Source organism: Bidens hawaiensis, unplaced genomic scaffold, assembly GCF_021521415.1.
Source record: "Bidens hawaiensis isolate Kalapana, Puna unplaced genomic scaffold, B.hawaiensis_p1.1 tig00016783_1, whole genome shotgun sequence".
NCBI lineage: Eukaryota > Viridiplantae > Streptophyta > Magnoliopsida > Asterales > Asteraceae > Bidens > Bidens hawaiensis.
Window position 1 is genome coordinate 306,943 of NW_027492545.1, and position 23,313 is coordinate 330,255.

General features: G+C 32.9%; 2 long non-coding RNA genes across 2 annotated transcripts; one reads left to right on the forward strand and one right to left on the reverse strand.

The window, feature by feature from the left end:
- Positions 1–2,017: 2,017 nt before the first annotated feature.
- Positions 2,018–2,813, reverse strand: LOC143552139 (uncharacterized). Its single transcript, XR_013138594.1, has 3 exons — positions 2,534–2,813; positions 2,257–2,425; positions 2,018–2,135 (listed from the first exon to the last, which is right to left on the reverse strand). It is a non-coding gene; the product is annotated as an uncharacterized LOC143552139 (long non-coding RNA).
- A 14,237-nt stretch (positions 2,814–17,050) lies between these two features.
- On the forward strand, positions 17,051–22,570 carry LOC143552140 (uncharacterized). Its single transcript, XR_013138595.1, has 3 exons — positions 17,051–17,182; positions 22,243–22,332; positions 22,425–22,570. It is a non-coding gene; the product is annotated as an uncharacterized LOC143552140 (long non-coding RNA).
- Positions 22,571–23,313: the final 743 nt, after the last annotated feature.

Genomic DNA, 23,313 nt, shown 5'->3' on the forward strand with positions numbered 1-23,313 from the left:
AATTCATGTTCATTTTGATGAAAATTAGTTAAAACTACTACACGCAAGATCGTTTTAACAATCACAAGCTAAGGATGCAAAACTGAGATTTAACGATCAGGCATAACCATGAAGCTACAATTCACTTCTGGATGGATTCTTATATAAGAAAAAAACTAATTCTAGTTTGTCAACATAGAACATGCCACTTTTTCTTTTTCTTTTTTACCGTTGAAGAATTAATAGCCAGCTTTCTACAATTAAACACATAGTATTCTTTTCAGAATAAATATTCTTTTAACATCATATCTCAGTCCCTAAGAATAACTAATTTATTACACAATATTATTTTACACATAAATACCGCTAACCATTCATCATTTTATTCACTCAAATCTTCTAGCATTTTATTCATTCAAACCTTCCTCAATGAGAATAATTAATTTATTACACAATATTATTTTACACATAAATACCGCTAACCATTCACCATTTTATTCACTCAAATCTTCTAGCATTTTATTCATTCAAACCTTCATCGTTTTTATTCAATTAAACTGTCAATGACTAATTTATCAAACTATGATCTTAGGATATTCATACCGCCGAACAATATTTATAACGATATTTTTTTCAAACGACAATAGCATACAATTTTACTAAGATCTCATGGTCGAAGAGGAAGACACAGAAACATCATCGAGATTTATGCGTAGCAAAATGTTACGGGGCCAATATAAGAGAGACGATCACAATTACCCAACCTTCAATGTTCTCCGAGCATCTCGAATATTTCATTAATTTTAATGAAAGTTTAATTTTAATTATATTTAATTGTTTAATTTATTTTAAATTAAAAAAAAACCAAAAATTTTAAGGTACTTGTGGGTATTATTGCCGGTGATTTTGTGGTTTGAGGGTATCTATGGGTAAAAATGAGTGCCCTTTATCCTCTTATAATGACTCAACACAAAACTGTGAGTCACATAATAATTCTGGTTTGAGTTTTATAGTAGTTGCTCGGTAGTTCAAAACTAGCAACTATTCATTTGTCGATGGGGAGTTGCTCGTTCTGTATAATTTTTTTAATGTTAATATATTATCCTTGTTTTGCTATGAATTCATTGTGTTCTTATTGATTTAATCTTACTGATTTACTTATGTTGCATATATTTCTAATATTAATCGAATCAATGGCGATTTTGAACATCAAATCCCAACAATTGGTATCAGAACCTCGTTCTTTAAAGATTCAACAAGGAGGATGAGTCCCAAGGGTGTTTGCGGCACCTTAAGCATATTCAATGTATCACACAAACACATGACTGATAAAAGATGTAACAAACTATAACCAAATCCCCAATGATACAATAATAAACAAAGAACATAAAGGGAATGAATCGTCACCTATAGTGAAAAGTGAGAGAGGCGGGTTTTTTAACTTTTCAGGGTATTACAACTCCACCGCTTAAAAGAAATTTATTTGCGAAATTGATCAAGTGAGGAATAATTGAGGATAATTCTTCATCATTTTCTTTAGTTGTTCCATTAAACCATGACCATTGAATTAGTGTTTTAGTGTTTTAGTTTGTTGTTTGTGGTGAAATTCATGGTCTTATACAATTATTGTCAATAATTGGGTCTTAATCTATTGTAAGTTGTAGGCGGTTATTTTGTTTTCAAAAGTCATCAACATATATCATACTTCACGGAAAAAAAAAACAAAAGGTACAACAACATGATACTATATATCAGCCTCAAATTAAAAGGTAACAAAAAACACTGGACAATAAACATGTTACAATCAAGTTTTACAAGAACGTACACTGTGAACAACCAACATGTTACAATTAATCAATTATCATCTCCTAAGTCAAATCAATCTCTTTAGGACTTATAAACATAACGCCAACTGAAGATGAAGAGGCACCATCCACTTCCATATGGTGGTTCCGACATGAGTAGTGGGTTCATCAAAGTATGTCGGGCACTCGATCTTTCCAAAGTGTTGTGTTGTTTTGTCAGCAGCCCATATCCTAGCCTATATCCTAGCCTGATCATTTCTCTCCGGCCGTATAGGGTCTGGGTCATTGTACGCGCCACGTGTAGCTTCACAACCCCGACAACACTCTAACACAACCGAACGTACTCATACGCTACAAAAAAACAGATGACACAAAGGTTAATGTAGTAACTAGCATCATTAAACAAGTGTATAATAAAACTAATCTCAAAGCATTCATAATCCAAAAATTATTTAACAAGAATAGCACGTACAAGCGTCTCTAACCGTTGATGAAGTGTTTGCATGATGTGTTGCAGCATTTTAAATGTATAGACTCCAGGTGCATTTTCGTTCATTATGCTTCGAATACGATGAAAGAAAGACCGTTGATGGAAGAAAGACCATTGAAGGATCTATTATGTGCAGGTCTTTGTACACAGCCTGAAAATAAAAATAATAATAAAGAAAAAAAAATCAAAGCAAATTATATATAATGCAATTATGATCTTATGTACATTGTTGAACAAACTTTACCATATAATTAGATACAATTTTTTGTATGTATTCTTTATGCTTATGGTCCTGTTGAAATTGAAGCAAAGAAAAGATTAACAATTATGATAAAAATTTAACTAAATACATTATAAAGAATATAAGCAATATTAACTTTTGTTGGTACATATTAATTATTTATTATAGGCATTAGTTTTACTACAAAAGATACTACATTAATTAGTTTTTGTACTTTATAGGTTCAAATGAAAACAAGCTTAAAATGATAAAATAATAATGATATTAATAATAATTAATAATCACATTAGCAATTATTATTAATGTACCATACAAAGGCTAGATTACTTCAAAAATTAGAAGCTAATTAACTAATTATCAATCTAGATGTATTTTACCATTTAAGCACAATTCACATAATTAAAGCATCATTTCAATCAAACAATTTAAATCGAACACATCATCCAACCGAAATCCAAAAATCGAATCAAGCAAATAAATGCAGCAACAAAGGATTATAAACTACTGTTAAGTTGTAATTGTAGTTTGAACTAATAGTGCCATAGTATCATAGTTGAGGGACCAATATTGTAACTATGGTAACAACATAGATTACCTACTAATGTAAACTATGTTACTTGTTACCACAATTACAATACTGGTCCCTCAACTATCATGCTATGCGCTATTAGTTCTAACCACAATTACAACCTAACAACGATGGAGATTCTTACCCAATTACGTTCTTCTACGTTCGAATAACAACGGAACTTCAGCGTCGTATCTATGGGAGCATCCAACAGATTAATTAGCGGTAAATGCAGCTCCAGCGCGTTGAAAATGACGGGAGAGAACTAAAATTAGAAAACAAAAAAAACTAAAATTAAAGTTCTCTTCTATTGTTTAAAACATTTACATTGCAAAATAACGAAATAAAATAAAAAACATTTTCCAAAACAACAATTTTTAATTCTTGATAGAAGACATAGAAAACATTCATAATCCAGAAAACTATTCAACAAGAATAACCATTTTTGCATACCTCAAAAGCGCCTCTATGAACAATCAACATGTCATAATGATCTGATCCGATCGTCATACATTGGGGACAGAGATCAATGCATACTGCAAGATAACACATGATTCAAACATAAAAATTGGTCAGAACACATTCTAAACACAAAACCCTCAAAGGATGAATTAATAAAATTATCAAATACCGAGTCAAAGAGCAAAAAAAAAAAGTTAAAATTTAGCAAATACCAAATGAAATCCATACATTGTATTCGGTGAACACCAAAAATGAAATTTTATCGAATACAAAGCAAAAAAACCCGCAGATTGGCCATTTATGAAAACAAGCTAGCAGCTATTTTGAAACATGTATACAAAGATTATAATTCAAAATCGATAAAATAAATGAAGAACTGTTTACATGGGCACTTATATCTCATATTGCTAGGTGGCCGTGAAATGAACTTGGAAATGAGATTAAGCATCATATCATATATATATAGTAAAAGAAAGCAAAATTAAACCCTAATCATATTATCATTATAACCTATAATCTCTGATATCTTTATATTTAATATTACAAAATTAATTAGCATTAATTAATTTGACTGTTTTATTAATTGTTGACAGATTAGTCAACATGACAAATAATGTGATACAAGAAAATATTATCCTTTGAAACATTTGATAATTAACCAAAAACAGGTCTGGAGAAAAAAATATTTACAAAAATAGTGGTATTTGGTATATACGCCCATGTTAAATACAACTAAAAGAATAATTTATATAAACTTAAAATCCCAAAGTAACCGTAATCTGAATCAACGAAGACATGCAAATATAGTCGTCAACGAGCAGTACGTATATATTATGGGTAATTTTCTAAGATTGACAATCAAAATAAGTTGACCGGCTAATTTAACTATGGACCTGCCTGGACTGATCGACCTCTGGTATGGATTATGGGTAATTTTCTAAGATTGAGGATCGACTCTTTTATAGGTAATCTGGTTTTGGGTTAGACGGGTTTCACGGATCGATGGCACAAACCATTTATAGATATGTTCTACTTATAGGCATTTTTTATGTTTGGTTAATATAAAATACAAAATGAACCATTTCAATTAACGAGCATCTATTTTACTACTAAACTTTAAAAAACTTATCAACATTGTTGTAATTCAATAATAACTAGCGAGCATTTATTTTACTTCTAAACTTTTAAAAACTTATCAACATTGTTGTAATTCAATAATAATCTAGGTTGGAAGTGGTTTCAAGATATATATACATAAGAGTTTCAAATATAGTTTGTTTTTTGTTAATTTAGTTATGGTTTATCTATTTTCAATAGTTGGAGTTATGAGATAGGTGTTTATCTATTTAAAATGCTTTAAATTAGAATAGCAAAAGGATGTATTTGGTTTAAATAGGAACATTGTAATCTGCTGTTTTGTGTGGTTTGATTTTTCCGATTTTACAATAAAAGAATCGAACGTGTCTTTAAATATTGGTCGCGTGTTGCGTGTTTGTCTGTCAAGATAAAGAAATAAACATTGTATTTTTTAAAATTTAGTAAACAAGTAGATGTTGGATACAGATCTATGATATTGTGAACGCTAGTTGAATTTTAAAGGAAATAAAAGTTAACGCTATATTTATGGTAAAAGGGCAGTACCCTAGGTAAAATTTTATTAAAAACGAATGCAAATTTGGTTGTTACATACTAGTGCATCCCCCACTCTTGGACATTAACCAAAGAGGGTGAAGACCACAAAAAGAAACCTAACAAGAACTCCTACTACGCAAACAAATTACATTACATTACGAGACATCAAGCGAGCTGTGCCATCCGTTTCTTCTCCACTTCAATGTCTTCTATTTCCTCCTCTTCTTCGTAATTATCATATGAATTATCTTCATCCGAGCTTGCATTTGACACCACTTCAACTGTTTCCCCCCTCACCCATTTCCAAACCATAAAAGTAATTTTGTTGGGCTTTAGACCAACGGAGCAATTTATCAACTGGCATGCGAGTTTTTGTTTCATGGTATCTGTGGGTTTCACGTCTTTCCCTATATATCCCATAATTTAGTGCGTTCATCCAAAAAAGCATCTACTCGAGTTTCATTCACCTCCTCTAAAACAACAAAATAATTTTTAGTATGAAGATTTGGACTAACCGGTTTGCTTGAAGTATTCCCATTCATTGGCACATCCAATCGATTTTAATTTTTAATTGCTTGTGGTAGCGTTTGGGCCAACAACATGTTTTATTTTTACTTAGCTCACTTAGTTGGAACCAGGTTGTCGTTTGGAATTTCCAACCGGTTGGTTTTGACCATGATAATTTCCAAAATGTCCAACAAATCCAACCGGTTCTATTATGTCCGGCACAAAACCAACCGGGCCGCCTACTTTTTATACCCCAATGATTGAGTGCCACTTGTCAAGAATGTTTCACATCGGCGCCTGCTTTTTTTACCCGACTGACAAATTTTTCCAGAAGGCGCCTGCTTTTTTAAATCTAGGCACCTGGTGGATTTTGTAGGCGCCAGAACGATTTTTCTAGGCGTATACTAGATCTTTTCACATGTCGGATAGATTTATAATATACTTTTACCATCAATCGGCTCGTCTAGACCATCCACTATAGAACACACTTATCTATAACCATCCAAGTATCCTTTTTGTTTTTAGTTTCATATATATGACCAAAATGCACACTGAAATAGTAATATAAAAGAAGTTGAAGAATGAAAGAAAGATCTTGAACATGAGCTGTCTCAAATAATCTCTAAAACCAAAAAGATGGAACATGAATTCTCATTGAAGAACATATTTTTATAAGGAGTCGGTTGGGAATTAAAAAAAACCAAAAATGATTTGAATTTGAAAAAACAAGTGCCTTCTAAATTAGTCTAGCAGCCACCTGTCTTATTTGAAAAATCCATCTGGCCCTTGAATCTAGTAGGCACCTAGAAAAATCTACCTAGTGCTTAGATTTGGTAAAAAGCTGGAAAATTTTTGTTGGTCGGGCCAGAAAAGTAGACGCTGACTGGGAAACATTCTTGACAGGGGGCTCGATTATTTGAGTAGAAAAAGTAGGCGGCTCGGTTGGTTTTAGACTAGACATAGCAGAGCCAATGGGATTTATATAGACATTTTGGGATTATCATTGTCAAAATGGATATTTTATTTCCCTTTTTTTAATGAGTGAACAAAAAACGAACATAATGAATGACTAAAAACCTAAAGTTAACGTTATATATATATATATATATTGAGTGTGGGGTCAAGTATCCCAATCAAGAATGTGAGATTCGCCTTTGCCCTTGCTGTTAAAGCATGACCATTGGAATATCATGTGTAGAATATCCCAAGTCTTTTTGTTCACGAAATTGAATTAAGTGTAGAATATTTATTGATAACTCCTTGCCCTTGATATTAAACCATGGTTATTGGAATGGTTTGGTCTTTTACATATGATGTCAATTGTCTTAAAATATTTTAAGTTGTAGGTAATTACTTGTTTTCATAAGTTATCAATATATCAAAAGGTACAACAAGGAAACATGTTACTTAACCAGTCTCAAATTAAAGTGTAAAAAACAACACTACGAATAAATAACATATTACAATCACAATTTAAAAAGAAAAAAAAATACTATGAACAACCAACATGTTACAATGACTTCTCTTAGGTCAGATCAAACTTTTTTGGACTTGCAAGTTATCTTCCAATTCCGAATGCTCTAGCAGATCGCCATACACAGGAGCAAATACATGAACACCATGTATATAATCATATTGGAGATGAGGCAATGATATACCGATTGTGAAATGGAGATTGAGGCACCATCCACTTCAACATGAGCAATGGGTTTATCAAAGCCCGTCACGCACTGTTCCCAAAGTGCTTGTTCGGCCCGTATCATAGCCCGATTTCTCTCCTCGTATAGAGTCTGGGTCGTTGTACGTGCCACGTATAGTTTCGCAACCGCCTCACCAACATTCAACACACCAGGTTGGAAGCTATAGTATTACTTTCGGAAAAAAAAATAACTATAATATTAGGCTAAAATGCTAACTAATGATTAATGTAGATTAAATAAAGTACAAAGTATTTACTCGGAACTTGGATATGAAACCATAGAATGCGTAGATGATGTTGTCATACCCTACAAAAGACACCATTAATTATTAGGTTAATACGTACAATAGATAAAATGAAAATTCAATTTTGTTATGTATTAGAATGTTCTCTTCTATATGTAAAACATTTCCAAAACAACAATTTTCTTTCCTGACACTCGAAAACTATTTAACAAGAATAGACAGTTTCGCATACCAGTTAATGTGTAAGCACCTCTATGAACAATCAACATGTCATAATGATCTGATCCGATCATCAAAGATTGGAGAAAGCGATCAATGTATACTGTGAGCATAAAAATTGGTCAGAACACATTCGAAACACAAAACCCTCAAATAATGATGAATTAAAATTATCAAGACCAACCAAAAAAACCCAAAAAGAATATACGTTAAAATTTGGCAAACACCAAAATGAAATTTTATACATCGAATTTGGTGAACACCACAAATGAAATTTGTCAAATACAAATCCAAATCAAAAAAGTAAAATAAAATAAACAAAAAAAACCACATATAGGTGACTTTAAAAAATGAGCAGCTATTTTGAAATATGTTTAAAAAAGATTATAATTTAATAGATCATAAAGACTCGAAGAACAAAATGAGAACTGGTGTTTACATTGGCACTCATATCTCATCTTGCTAAGCTGCAGCAGCCGTGAAATGAACTTGGAATGGAAATGAGATTAAGCATCATATCATATATATATAGTAAAAGAAAGCATAATTAAATCCTAATCATATTATGATTATTATAACACATATAATCTTTTGATATCTTTATATTTAATATTACAACATTGATTAGCATTAATTAATTTAGAAAGTATTTTCAAAAATAGGATAAGAGGAAAAAGTATTTATAAAAAATAGTGGTATTTGGTATATAAACCCATGTTAAATCAACTAAAAGAATAATTTAAATAACCTTTAAATACCCAAATAACCGTAATTCAAATCGACGACATGCAAATGTACTAGTCAACGAGTAGTTCATGACAGTTATCAAAGTAAGTAGATCGGCGAATCCAACTATTAACCTGTCATATTGATCGACCTCTGGTATTGATTATGGGTGATTTTCTAAGACTGAGGATCGACTCTTTAATAGGTAATCCGGTTTTGGTTTAAATGGGTTTCACGGATCTGGTATAACCATATAGATATGTTCTTCGTATAGGCATTTTTTATGTTTAATTAATAAATATTACAAAATGAACCAAAAGTAAAACATATAAATAATTTCAGTTAACGAGTATTTGCTTTATTTCTAAACCTAAAAAAACTTGTCAACGTATTGTTGTAAGGTCAAGTTATTCTATAAATAGTGACAAAAATGAGAAGTATGAGAAGGATTTGCGGCTAAAAAAATCTCACAAAAAATAATAAAAAGTTAATAAAAAATCATAATTCAAAATTTAAAATAAAAATGGAAAAAGTAAATAAAAAAATTGTTCATCCCGTCTTTCTCGTTCTAAAAAAAGAAAAGAAAAAAAGACACAGTTTTGAGGAAAGAGATCACTGTGTATTTTTATTTTTCATTATGTTTTTATTTATTTTCATAATTGATTGTGTCTTTTTTTTATATTGTTTTATATTATTAAACATTGTGTTATATTTGCGATCTTTTGTGTATTTTTTTATTTATTATTGTGTTAATTTTTTATTTTCGTCATCATGTCTTTTTTCTCGTCATTATGTCTTTTTTTCTTTTGCTTTTGTTTTTGGAGCGGGCATGACATGGGAGACATTATACATTTTTTTTACACTTTTAGTTTTTTATTTATATTTTGAGTTGTAATTTTTTTTTTCTTGAATTTTTTCCATTATTGTAATTCAATCATAACCGGGTTGAAAGTGGGTTCAAGATAAATAAAGAGAGTGTTTTAAATAAAGTTTTTTTTTTTAATGTAGTTCTGGTTTATCTATTTTCAATAGTTGGAGTTATGAGATTGGTGTTTATCTATTTGAAAGTACTTTAAATTAGAATAGGTTAAGGTTGTGTTTTGTTTAAATAGGAACAATGTAATTGGTTGTTTTGTGCGGTTTGATTTTTCCGGTTTTACAGTAAAAGAATCTTACAATTGTCTTTAAATATTAGTCGCGTGACTGTGTGTTTGTTTGTCAAGATACGGTCCAATAAACATTATATTTGTAAGATTTAGTAAATAGGTAGATCTTGGATAAAAATCTATGATATTGTAAACGTTAGTGAATTTTAAAGGAAATAAAAGTTAACGTTATTATTATTTCTTTTTGTTCGTAAAATGGGCATTATCCTTGGCAAATATTTATTAAAAACGACGGAAAAATTGGTGGTACATATTAGGGCATCCCCCTTGGTCATTAACCAAAGAGGGCGAAGACCAAAAAAGAAACCAAACAATAAATCATACTAAGCAAACAAATTGCATTAAAAAAAGGTTTGATTGTGAAATATCCAAACCGCTATACAAACTGCCAGCTTGGTTTAATTTGGGAACCGGTTTGGCGGAAACCGGTTTTTGAAACAAACCGATTCAGTTCAGTTTCCGGTTAACCGGTTTTTTGTACACAAGTTTGTGCCGGTTACCATTAAAGTTGCGGGCCAGGCGCTAAAGGTCCAACTGGAGACGGTTTGGGTTTCCAGTTAGGTTTTGGCATTTGCTCTTTACTGCCCAGGGCTTGAGGCCCATTCCTAGTTTTCTTTTTTGTGTGTGAACTCAATAAAATCATATCTTCTGGGCCCTCCATAACCGGTTTAAAACATCATCATATATCCGACCCATCACATTTAATGTTGCGCTTTGTTTTTGCGCAGCTCGCTCAATTGGAAACAGGTTGCCATTTGGACTTTCCAACTGGTTTTGACCATGATAATTCCTATAATGTCCATACAAATCCAACTGGTTCCATTATGTCCAGCACAAAACTAACCGGACCGTCTAATTTTTATACCCCAATGATTGAGCGCCACTAGTCAAGAATGTTTCCCATCGGCGCATACTTTTCTGACCCGACCGATAATAATGTTCCAGGCGGCGCCTACTTTTTTCAAATCTAGGCACCCGGTGGATTTTTCTAGACCCCTACTAGATATTTTAACATGCCGGATGGATTTATAATATACTTTTACCAGCAATCGGCTCGTTTAGATCATCCACTACACATTTATCTATAAGCATTCATGTTATTCATGTATCCTTTTTGTTTCATATTTATGACCAAGTGCACACTGAAAATGGTGATAAAAAAGAAGTTGAAGAATGAAAGAAGGATCTTGAACATGAGCTAGCTCAAATAACCCTGAAACCAAAAAGATGGAACATGAATTCTCGTTGAGGAACATTTTTTATAAGGAGCCGGTTGGGAATTAACAAAAAAACAAAAATGATTTGAATATGAAAAAACCAAGCGCCGCCTAAATTAATCTAGTAGCCACCTGTCTTATTTATTTGAAGGCACCTAAAAAAATCTATCCACCACTAGAAAAATCCACCCAATGCCTAGATTTGGGAAAAAATACTCGAAATTTTTGTTGGTAGGGCAAGAAAAGTGTGCGCTGACGGGGAAACATTCTTGACAGGCGGCGCTCGATTATTTGGGTAGAAAAGGTAGGCGGCTTGGTTGGTTTTATAGTCATAACGGAGCCAATTGGATTTATATAGACATTTTGGGAATTATCATGGTTAAAATGGATATTTTTGACATTTTCCTTTTTTCTAATGAGTGACAAAAAACCGAACATAATGAATGACTAAAAACCAAAGTTAATGCCCCTTGCCCTTGCTATTAAACCATGCCCATTAGAATGGTTTGGTCTTTTATTGTTTTAATGTGTTGTTTGTGGTGAATCTCATGGTCTTATACTATTGATGTCAATTGTTGGGTCTTAAAATATTGTAAGTTGTAGGTAATTACTTGTTTTCATAAGTTATCGATAATATATCAAAAGGTACAACAAGGAAACATGTTAATTGACCGGTCTCAAATTAAAGTGTAAAAAACAACACTATGAATAATCAACATATTACAATCACAATTTAAAAAGAAAAAAACACTATGAACAATCAACATGTTACAATGGGTTCTGGGATCCCAAAGCGTTTGTTCGGCCCGTATCATAGCCCGATTTCTCTCCTCGTATAGAGTCTGGGTCATTGTACGTGCCACATGTAGTTTCGCAACCGCCTCACCAACATTCAGCACACCAGGTTCCATAGTATTTCTTTCAGAAAAAAAATTAACTATAATATTAGGCTAGGTAATGCTAACTGATGATTAACATAGATTAAATAAAGGACAAAGTATTTACTCGAAACTCGGATATGACAGATGGCCAAAAGGTTAGGTGCCTTTTTTAACGTAAAAGTTCCTAGCGCAAATTATAGCTAGCAACGTCTTGGTAGCAGTTTTGTCAAGAATACTGCATACACAAGATAATAGAGTTTAAATCATGGAAAGTAATGGTGCCCGGTTCAAACTGATATAGTAATGTTATTGTCTTTGTTATCATTATTGAAAATTGATTATTAATGCAGAACAATAAAAATAAGCAAAATGGTGTTTGTGGGTTAACCAGATGACACGTATGATAAAACTAATGTTTTTATGAATACATATGTTCTTCATTTCATTTTAAACATTTTTAGTGATGAAACTGTTATTTTATCTTACCCCGAACGCATCTCGAACCATTTAGCTTCCCTTTCGCCTTGCTAGCCATAGAATGCGTACCTGGTGTTGTCCTGGCCTACAAAAGACACCATTATTTGGTTAATACGTACAATAGATAAAATGAAAATTCAATTTTGTTAATGCATTAGTGTTCTCTTCTATAGGTAAAACATTTTCCAAAACAACAATTTTCTTTCCGGATAGAAGAGCTAGAAACACTCGAAAACTATTTAATAAGAATAGACAGTTTCCCATACCAGTGAAGTACAACACCTCTATGAATAATCAACATGTTGTAATGATCTGATCCGATCGTCAAAGATTGGAGACAAAGATCAATGTATACTGTGAGCATAAAAATTGGTCAGCACACATTCGAAAACCTAACCCTCAAATGATGAATTAAAATTATCAAATACCAACCCAAAAACAAAAAGTAGAATACACATTAAAATATGGCAAACACCAAAATGAAATCAATAACGAAAATTTATCAAATACAAATCAAGGAAAAAAAACCCACAAATTGGCGACTTTTAAAAACGAGCAGCTATTTTGAAAGATGCATAAAAAGATTACAATTCAACAGATTATACAATCGATAAAGACTTGAAGAACAAAAATAAGAACTGATGTTTACATTGGCACTTACATCTCATCTTGCTAAGCCGCATCAGCCGTGAAATGAACTTGGAAATGAGGTTAGCATCATATTATATATATTAAACCTTATTTATTTTATCACTTTAACCCTGTAATCTTTTGATATCTTTATATTTAATATTACAAAATTAATTAGTATTAATTGGACGGTTTCATTAGAGTCAACATGACAAATAATGTGAGTCCAAAAGATATTTTCAACTAAAGATCATTTATATTAGAGTTTTTCTTTTAAAAAAATAAGAACTTCCCAACATTACATTTGTAAGATTTATTAAATAAGCACACATCTACAAACCTTTCATATATGAATTCACAACGAAACAATCCAATTAATCAAGATACACGAGGGTCGTATTTTCATACGATTTTAGGATACAAATCTATGTTAATTATAAGTTTATGTATACTTTACACCGAATAATATTACTATTATTAATGTTATGTTATTCGACATTATTAGGGGTAGCCTAGACTAGTAAATTTGGTTTGCGGGTCATTAGCGGTTATTATTGGTTATGGTGGTTTGATTGCTTAATCATTACTATTTACACTAACTACCGCCAAACAACGTATAACGGAATAACATGGTCGTTAGCGGTTATTATTTGGTCCCCATGAAAGTCCCCAAAGTCGATCCTCACTGAAGAAAAAAAGAATGGTGTCACTAGAAGAGCAAAACTCTATTTACGCCACAGTCTCAGCCGGGTTTATATCCAGGCACAATGTGGTTCAGGAGCTAACCGCAATGGACCTAGGGATGTTCAAAAAGCTCGTGGCTTGCTCGAAAATAGCTCAAAAAATGCTCGGATCGAAAAAGCTCGATTCTAAATGAGCTCGGCTCGATTTCTGAACGAGCTGAGCTCGAGCCAAGGTCAGCTCGGCTCGTGGCTCGGTCTGGCTCAACTCGTTAGCTTGGCTCGTTGGCTCGGTTATATTAAACCCTAAATTTTAATATCTATATATAATAATTGCATATCAAGAAATAAATAAATAAAAATTATACATATAGTATGCCACTAAATACCTAAAAGCTTATAAAAGAATAACTAAAAAAAACATATAACGTAAAAAATTCTATGGTTTATAATTTTTATATAATATGTATGTTAAAATTATAATATTTTTTCTTTTATATATCAAAATTTGTAAAATATAAAATAAAAATAAATAAAAAATACAAAATAAAAAAATAAAAAAAATTAAATTTCGAGCTCGGCTCGAGCTTTAAATGAGCCGAGCTCGAGCTCAATTTTTCAGCTGGATAAAGAAAACGAGCTGAGCTCGAGCCAGCTCGATTAAGTTCGAGTTCGAGCTCGAGCACACTCTGGCTCGACTCGACTCGGCTCGTTTACAGCCCTAAATGGACCTAGCCATGACGCTTCACTACCTCTAGTTCGTCTACTACTTCAAAACCCCAAAATTTGATATCTTTTATATTTTAACTAGTTTGAGGCCCGTGTATTACACGAGTAGTTATTGAAAATACATTAATACATTCGTTGTACAATATTATTTAAAAACAATTTTAAAGTAAAAGATAATTATAAATATCAAATGTTTGAAAAAAAAGTAAATATTAAAATAACAAATTTTAAAGCATAAATTTTAAAAATGTTAACTATTATTTTACTATTATAAATTTGTTAAAAAGGGTGAGATTTAATTTAAGAGTGACAAGTGATAAAATTTGTAGTTTTTTATTAGAGAGTATAGATATAGATATAGATATAGATATAGATATTACAAACAATATTAATTAGCATTAATTGCTAATTAATTATTCGACTGTTTCATTAAGGGTTTAAAGATTACATGACAAATAATGTGAGACCATAAAGTATTTTCAATTAGCCATTATTTATTTTAGAATTTTTTACAAAAATAAGAACTTGAAAAAACTTCTCAACATTACATTTATATGATTTATTAAATAAGCAGATGTAAGATAAAAATCTATGATAATTATTGGTTTATATATGTATAATCTATAACCGAATAATAATACTATTATTGTTATGTTAATCGACGTCATTAGTAGTAGCTTAGATCAGTAAATTAGGTTTACGCGTCGTTAGATGTTATTCTTGGTTATGGTAGTTTAACTGCTTTATCATTACGGTATTCAACACTATCGGCCAAAACTTAAGTGTGTGTGTATGTATATATATTCGTTAAGCTACTTATGTAATACAACAAGCAGAGAGGCCGTTTCGGAGAACAAACAATTATTTTGAAAATATTGTGTTTAACATTGGACTATCTCATTAAGGGGGTGTTTGGTACAGAGAATGGAAAATGAGAGAAAATAGAAATGGAAATGGAATTGTAGAGAAAGAGAATTGGTATGGAGAATGAGAATCATTTCTTTTGTTTGGTACATGAGAAAATAAACAGAGAACTCTACCATACCCAACCCCACCTCCACCCAACCTGACACCACTCACCACCGCAGCCCCACCACCACAGCCCCACCACCACCACCAGCCCCACCACCACAGCCCCACACCACCAGCACCACCACCACAGCCCTTTCTTCAACCACAGCCCACCACCACCGGCTGCCGCCACCAAATCCCCTTCTTCAACCACAGTACCCAAGAAATTAAAAATATGAAATTAAAATGATTCAAATTTTTGGAACATAAGATATAGAAAAAGGAGGCTCAGATCTGTCATCACTGCCTATTTGGAGATTTTGTGGTGGTGGTTGTGGTGGCGATGATGATGATGATAATCAGAAGCCACCTGCGACTACCGCCGATTTCCACCACCACTGTCACCCACCTGCGACCACAATCACCCGACCATCTGAAAACCCTAACCTACCACGAACCACCACTTGAAACCCTAATCTCCGTTCACCCGTACCACCTGCAACCTACAACCGGTTACCATCTCTGTGTTCACCACTGCGAACGGCGGAGACGGGGTGGTGGTTGCAGACTTGGAGACGAGGTGGCGGTTGCAGACTTGGAGACGAGGTGGCGGCCGGAGACGGGGTGGTGGTCGGAGACGAGGTGGTGGCCGGAGACGAGGTGGTGACATGCTATGAGGAGGCTGCTGAGAAATGGATTTCTCTTTGTTTTAAAGAGAAATGGAATTCTCTAGTTTTAGAGAAATAGAAAGAGAAATAGAAATGAAAAGTAGAAAACAAACAAAAGAAATATTTCTAATTCCATTTCTCCCCAATCAAATCCCTCTACCAAACACCCCCTAAGGGTTTACTGAGTCAACATGACAAATAATGTGTTTAAAAAACTATAAAAAATTCTTACTAATAATCCTATTGAAACATTTAATAACCGAAGTCTAAAACAAAAATAAATCACTTGTATTTTAGTTAACAATCATTTAACTTAATTGATTCTAATCATAGAAACACATGAGAACATTACATAATTTGTAAGATAGGGTCTATGTAATAGATGTGTGTGTCAAGGATAAAAAATCTACGGTAACATGGATGTGAACCAGACTATATATGGAAGGAAAGTTAACATTACATATTCTGAATGTGCCTTATTCTTATTGTTCCAAGGGTGATCGTGGGGGGTCATTGAATGAAGTCCCCTACCCGTTTCTTTTGGAGGTGCAAACCTTTTTAGAGCAGTTGAGTAAGGATCAGGTCTCATAGTTGAAGAGGTCAACTTGTCAACCTAACACTACTAGAAAATTGAGCAATTGCAACCAAAATTTGCTACCGAAAAAAAATGATAGCAAATTTAGCGACCGATTTAGCAAATTTGCTACCGAAAATGCGAATTACTTGACACGGTGGCAGCGTGGTCGGAGTTTTAGCAACCATTAATTTCTGGTGACTAAGCGGTCAGAGTTTTTGCAATCGTTAATTTTTGGTGACTAAGCGGTCGGAACTTTTGCAACCATTGGCTAGACGGTCGGAGTTTTTTGCAAAGTTTTTTTTCAACCGGTAGACGGTTTTGCAACCGGTAATTAACAGTTGGAATTTTTTTAACCTTTATATTTAAAACAATTAATAATTTGAGACGTTTAGCAATAGCAGCATGTTATTATTAATTAAGCAAGCACGTGACTTATGCCATCTCTGTTGAACATCACCCCTGCCACGACGATTTGCAATCTCCTCTGCCTTATAACATTACTCCGGTGATCTACACTGCCGTATAACTTCACTCCGACAATCTTCGCTGATGCTTCATCGGTTAATTCGTCGGGTTCGTTTTCTCATCACTATTTACCGATTAATTGCCACAGATTTCGAATGATTATTAGTATTAACGATTAGGTTATAACAGTTAAATTCTTAGTAGTGCCGGCTATTGTTAGATTGTTCGATTATGATAGATTGCTAATTAATTATTTGTAATTATTTCATAAAGATGCGTTTGTATAATCACGTAATGTGTGTTGTAGTTGATTGATTTTAATGATTCATTGATTGTTGAATCTAGTGATTCAGCGATTGTTGGATCTAAAGTGGATTTGAATTGATGTTCGTCTGTTATTTATGCATTCTAGGGTTTGTTGGATCTGAATTGCATATGATTCTAGGGTTTTAGAGCTTTATACGAGTCATTTAGTGTTTTTGGGGGTGATTTTGATGATTAATTTGTAACATCCTGATCAAAGGCGGCGGAACATGTCGGGGTGCAACGTGATTGGACAAATACACAAGACACTGTTTAAAGTGACAATATTTATTTAACTCATTTTATTTCAACAAATCAAATAAGCAACACGTCTCGTCCACACAAACAAGTTGAAATACAAGTAACAATATATTGTTCGTTTTACTAATATCCTAATGGTCTTGGTAACGTTTTCGTCAAGTCCTCGAGTCAACAAAAGTCAAACCTGTAACATTTCATAAAATAAAGTTTGTCAACACAAAGGTTGGTGAGCAATTCATAAGTTTGAATATATAAGTATATAGTAATAAAAAGCCACAAAACTTGTATACGAAACAATAAATAAAAACAATAACTTGGATAAATTGACAATCGCTAATAGAATTACGTTAGCGCCACCTAACTACAAGGGGTTGCCAAGTAGTCTAGAATTTAATAGAATATCGTTAATTGCATTACGTTAACGACACCTTGCTACAAGGGGATGCCAAGTAGTCTAGGATTTATAGACTTCCATCAACCAAAAGCGATAAACACATAGACAAATAAGCATAGAACACCAAATCGAGCAATTATTCAAGTAGGTATACAATCACGTTTGTGGGTTCAAGATTCAAGTAAATAAAGCATTTAGTTTGATAAGTATGAAATGTCACCCCGAAACGGAAGATGGAAAAAAAGGGGTATGAAAGTACTCACCTCGACGGATGAACCGAGAAACTAATAAGATAAATAAATGAAGCTCGAACGGTAAACGAACAGATCCGACTTGAAACGATAAACACCTTAACTAAAATAAATAACGTAATATATATTAATGAACTTGAAACCATAATGAAACTATATTGGAAACATTGGACGAAAAGGTTCGGTTGTGAATCGGATTATCGTTTAATTTGTTAATGGTTAGGGACTCGTACATAATTAATAATTAGAATAAAAATAATATTATTTTATTGGGACTTTTAAATAACTAAACCAATATTAAATATAAACAAGACGGGTTTTAAATCAAGAGTTCGGTTTTCATAACAATGAAATGATAATATAGGTTAAGATAATATTATTAATAATAAGGATAGTAATAAATAATAATAATTTTAAAATATGTTATATATATAATTACATATATAAGATCATGATGATAATAACATATATAACTATACTACCACTTGAGAATTGTTTTTAAAACTAATAATAGTAGTAGTGATAGAAAATATAATTTATTACTTTTGTTGTTGAATATATCATTAATAGATTTATAAGTTTTTAATAATAATAATTATTATTATTATTATTATAATAATTATATGTGCCATATTAATAATAACTACAACTTATAACATCTTAATAATAATAGTATTAGTGATCAAAAGATATAACTCGAGTGATGATGACGTTAAATGGTAACTAGGCCTGACATGGGTTTCGGTTTAATAAAACGAGTGGATGATATTCACAACAATATAATTTAATAATATTACTTAATAATCATATTAATAGTGATAATATTAATCATAATAATAATAATCTATTGTTATGAAAATAATGATAATAATATTTTTTGTTAAATAATAATTATAATAATAATGATAATAATAATAATAAATATTATCTTGTTAATAATAGAAATAATAATAATAATAATAAATTAAACATAATAATACTAATAATAATCTTTATGTAGAAATATTAGCACTAATAGTAACCGAAACTTGTTAAGTATAAATAATACCAAAAACCGACTTAGGATGAGACTCGAACCCGTGACTTCTAGTTCAACAATTTGCATACAAACCAAGCGAACCAAGATAACGATTTGTTAATTGAACTCGTAATTAAACCCAAAATTGTTAGTTTACCTATTAGCTGTTCCCGAGGTCGTCGGAGATGAAGACTGCCGGAGATGAAGACACGGAGGGTTGCTGGAGCCAATTCCGGCCGCCGGAAAAACCAAATCAGAGACAGAGAGAGAAAGACGCGGGAAAAGAGAGAGAGAGAGAGAGCTGTGGTGAGGGATAAAGAGAGAGAGAAAGAAACCGGAGAGAGTAGAGAGAGAGAGCTGCAGGGATAGAGAGAGAGAGAGAGAGAGAGAGATTGAGAGAGAGAGAAAGAAACTGGAGATAGTAGAGAGAGGGTGACGGAGTGAGAAAGAGAGGCGGTGCACCGAGGGCCACGGCGGTGGTGTCCGGCCGCCGGAAAGTCGAGGGGGAAAGGGGGAGTGGCCAGGAGGTGATGGTGAGGGGTGGTGGTGTCGGTGAAAGGGGAGATGGGTAGCCAGAGCTGGTGTCGGACGTCGCCGGAGCTCGCCAGAGCTATTCCGGTCGCCGGAATTTCGAGAGAGGAAGGGGGTGGCGGCTGGTGATTTTTAGTTTAGGTTTAGGGTTTATTCTATTTATATGGATGGTGTATAGATGTTACATTTTTGGCCCCTCGAGTTCTAAACAATGTTTAATGTGAGTTTAAAAGTTTCCAAAAGCTTATAACAACCCAATGAAAATTATTTTGAATCCCTTATGTTTTTCTTAACGACACCATAGTATGACAAAACATCGATTTATTTAAGATTGAGGTCTAAAATAACATTATATAATAATTTAAATAAAGTTCTAAAAAATGTTTGAGCGGTTTACAAAATAGAGTTTAAGATACGAGTATAACTCGAGACTCAAATTTGACGAATGTCACATAATTGATCATAGAGAATAGAAGGGATTGATGCTGCTCACCAGGTGTTGATGAAATGCCTGACGCATTAGAAGTGAGAGAAAGCATAGGGAATTTAGCAAAATGTCTAGGTTAGGATTTAATTAAGAAATGATGGTGATCTATAAATGTCAAAAGACTATGATGATTCTTTTAACATGATCACCGATGAATTACAACTTCCACGCATTGAAGTATTTCATGCCTATATATTGTCGTGCAAAACTAAGAGCATGGTGAAAATCTAAATGTGGTGATAATGTTGAATCTGCTTTAATTAAAGCTAACAACACTAGGCAGCTACAGCTAGGTAGTGAGTTAACGGTGTTACTATGTTTTTGAATTGGAAATTTGAGGAAAACTATCTTAATTATGTGTTTATTTGAGCAGTAAAACATTGAATATCTATTATTATGTTTTTATTGTAGTTATGATGGCACGTACTAGAGGTGTTCATAGTCGGATATCCGAACCTTTCGGATAGTGGATTTCACTATCCGAATCCGAATCCGAATCAGAAATTTCGGATATCCGAAGTTCGTGTATCCGAAATTTCGGATATCCGTTCGGATAGTAAACCGGATATCTGAAATCTTATAAAAAATGTTCGATCTAATAAATCTGTAATGAACCAATCTAACAGATGTAATTAACAAACAAGAACGTAGTAATATATTATTATGTTGTTTCTGTTGTTTCTTTGTCTGTTGATCTCGAGTTGAGTGATGATGAGTGGCTGAGAAACTTTTAAGTTCTATCTATGGACTTCACCCTTTTCTAAGGATAGATCTACCACAAACAAGAACATAGTAACTTATGTGTTTTCATGTTGTGTGTGTCGGCGGCTGGATCCCGGAGATGGGGACAGACTATGGTCGTGGAGAGCGGGGACCGGAGGTGGTCAAAGACGGTGTCTCATCACTCTCGTGGAGTCATGGTGATTGAACAGATATGGAATAATGGAGGCTGGAGAAGACAAAGTGAAAGCATGAAGTCTGGACGGCCGCTTATGTTTACACATTAGGGGTTTAATCTAATGTATTGGTACTTAAATTAAAATAAAAATATTAAATTTAATATATCGGATAGTTCGGATATCCGAATCCGAATCCGAATTTTCGGATATCCGGGATTCGGATTTTCGGATACGGATTCGTATTCGGATTTTTTTGAACACCCCTAGCACGTACTATGGCCCGAGGTACTGTACACTATGGTGGTTGAGGTTCTGGGCGGTTTGGTGGTCGAGGTAGTAGTCAATGTAGTGGTGTACGTAGTATTCGAGGTATTGGGTGAGGTGGTGGTCATATTGGTGATCGAGGTGCTGGGCAACGTGGTGATAGAGGTGGTGGTCAAGTTGGTGATGGAGGTATATTTATATTATATATTTTGGACAGTTTGATCTTTTAAAACTTAAACTATCACTTTAATTTCGTTTAGGATTAAAAGTCAAGTTGTTTTTTTAGTTATTTTTAATGCAGCTGATCATCGTATAGCTGCATAAGTTTTCACAAATTAGTTTTATATTTTTTATATGGTTGATTTGGTTTTTGCTTATGTCCACTTGAAACTTAATTTTTAGATATAAACTAATTGACGTAGTTATGAGATCAGACACTTTGCTGCGAAAAGAAGGCTTGGATGCTAATGAGAAGATAAAGAGTTACATGTATGTTTGATCATCCTTTATAAACACAGAGATGAGTATTATGATAATATATAATTATTCTCATAGGTTTAAAGTATTATATGCTTAATTCTTGCATATCTGATGAAAGCTTGTAGTCATGCTACAAAAAAACCAATTTAGAAGGTCAAACTTAGGTTTTATTTGGTTTAGTAAAGTTGGTCCTTTCCCAAAATCCCAAAGTTTAGTAAAGTTGGTTCTTCAGTAGTGCAGGGTCTCGTAAATTTTTACATGTGTGTCCGATTTGCTGCAGGGTCTCGTGAATTTTGATAAACTACTTCAGGAAGCAAATGGAATCATCCTTGCTACGGGTAATTTGGGAATAGACCTTCCACCCGAGAAGGTGAGCGTGAAATTACATGTTCTCATTTTCCGATTATTATCATTATCATTGTCATTATTTTGTAGAATCGTAACTAATTTTCATTATTTTAGGTATTTTTGTTTCAAAAAGCAGCTGTTTACAAATGCAATATGGCTGGTAAACCGACTGGTATTACACGTGTTGTTGATAGCATGACTGATAATTTAAGGCCCACCCGTGCTGAAGCTACCGATGTTGCGAATGCTGTTTTAGATGGTAAGTAATTAAGTATATTATAATCATATTTACAAAATATTATTTTGCTCGTATGTTGATTATTTTTATAGAATATAATTTATACAAAAAAGGTAATTGCTTGTCTTATGTGCAAATATTTTGTTTGTACCATGAGGCTGATGCAACTCTTCTAGGTGCAGAGACAATGGGGACTTGTACCCTGTTGAAACTATCTCTATTGTCGGTGAAATTTGTGGGGAGGTATTAATTTCTTGCTGATTTTAAATAATCGCTTATGCTGCGTCTTTTTGCCGTTTTTATTTATATGCTACTTGACATCTGATTCAACACATTAATTTTTTTTATAATATATCAGGAAAAGATAAACTTATGTAGAATCAGTTGAACCAAATAAAAGACCGTTATTTTAAATTTGTAAATAAAATTTATTTTTATAATCTTTTCACGCACGCGTTTCTTTGCATGTTTGGTGTCTAATGTGGCAGCTGGTTTGATCTGTTAGTTAATATATGATCTGTTGGTAACTTGTGAAGTTAATTTCTAATTTGTGCTATCTTTGGCTGAATCACACATTATTATTCAGTATTTTGATTTAGCTTTATTGTATACAGTCTGAGAAAGTGTACAATCAAGACTCGTATTTCAAGAAAACCGTCAAATATGTCGGAGAACCAATGAGCCACTTGGAATCTATTGCTTCCTCTGCGGTACAATACATTATATAACTTATGGTTTTTGTTTAAATGATAAGTTTATAATTAT